At 37.9% G+C, this 1,524-nt stretch overlaps 1 protein-coding gene across 1 annotated transcript in view; it reads right to left on the reverse strand.

The window, feature by feature from the left end:
• sema3ab (sema domain, immunoglobulin domain (Ig), short basic domain, secreted, (semaphorin) 3Ab) overlaps positions 1-1,524 on the reverse strand; it is a 36,433-nt gene extending 34,909 nt beyond the window's left edge. Inside the window, exon 1 of the mRNA XM_020613423.1 lies at positions 1,489-1,524. The gene's annotated coding sequence lies outside the window, so the exon portion shown is untranslated. The remainder of the gene's footprint in view (positions 1-1,488) is intronic.

Consider the following 1,524-nt stretch of genomic DNA (forward strand, 5'->3'; position numbering starts at 1 on the left):
AACAGTGTGTGCATCTGTGTGTGTGTTTGTTACAGTATTTGGACTAGCATGAGCCACTGTCAGCACCTTTAACTAGTCCCCACAGTGTAAGATGGCAGTAAATAAGCCTTTCAGCCACTCAACTTAACATAACACATCCCTGAACATAGTTTTTAATTACAAACTTAAAGGAACACTGTACAGTACACACATACAGACAGGATGAATTACAGCACCTAATGTACTGCAACATTAATGCTAAGTTATTTGTAGCTATCTCTGGTACATTTAATTTTTCTAACCTTGACAGCGTATCACAGTGCACCATAATGGCTTATGAGATTTCTCATTGCAGATGTTGCATTTGATGTTCCACTGATGAAAATATTTAGGAGTTTGGATAACCAGCTCTCTGAGGGCACATGGACAAGTAAAGATAAACTGCACCAAGTCACTGTTCAGCTGTGCTTTTAATGCATCAGGTTACAGAAGCAAAGACCACTAGCCACTAAAGCTATGCAGTAGGTGTGGAGCCTACCTGCAGGTTTCTGTGTGTGTGTGTGTGTGTGTGTGTGTGTGTAGGTCTGTGGGGGATGTGCATGCTCATCAACTTGCTCAACAGATATACAGTAGTTTGAATAGCAGTCATGACCGTGCCTTCTATCATGTAATATCAAAAAGAATTATTTCTTTGCGTGCTAAAATAAAAGAAGTATGTCTACCTAGAAACCAGCTAATCAAATATGTGAAAAGCAAAACAAGTGTCATACTGAGGAGATTTCCTCAAACTCCTAAGTGAAATACAAGAGCTATGTGCGTTTTCCTCTACATAAAAAACAGTGTACTAATTATGAGACTCCATAAAAGCTTCAAGTTTATTACTGGAACACTGAACGCTTCATAATTCCATAAAATGGGCTGCTGCGTGCTAAAATAAAAGAAGTATGTCTACCTAGAAACCAGCTAATCAAATATGTGAAAAGCAAAACAAGTGTCATACTGAGGAGATTTCCTCAAACTCCTAAGTGAAATACAAGAGCTATGTGCGTTTTCCTCTACATAAAAAACAGTGTACTAATTATGAGACTCCATAAAAGCTTCAAGTTTATTACTGGAACACTGAACGCTTCATAATCCCATAAAATGGCCTGCCATTAAAAATCATATAAGCAGACACACAGTTGCTTTCCTGGTTACTACGCTAATGCAGTGTACACACACCAGGTTGCTTTATGACATTACATGGCATGATTGCTTCCTTCAGAATACATTTTCAGATTCAGTCTGACAACAACACCAACAAACTAAATGAAACTCATTTTACTGCCATGACAAGAAATGCAATCATTGAACTTTGCACCCTGACAGCATCAGCAATGACAAGACAATACTCTTCTTTATGGATCACTAACAGCAACAGTTCCTTCGCTTACCTAACATAGACATATCAAATCTCCTGTAATAATACATAGGAGTGTTGTTGAAACAATCAAAAGGGTGTACACTTACAATTATTAATCCAGATCGATCTTTGTATAGAGTCCC

The sequence above is a fragment of the Monopterus albus genome, unplaced genomic scaffold, assembly GCF_001952655.1.
Source record: "Monopterus albus unplaced genomic scaffold, M_albus_1.0 scaffold5.1, whole genome shotgun sequence".
NCBI lineage: Eukaryota > Metazoa > Chordata > Actinopteri > Synbranchiformes > Synbranchidae > Monopterus > Monopterus albus.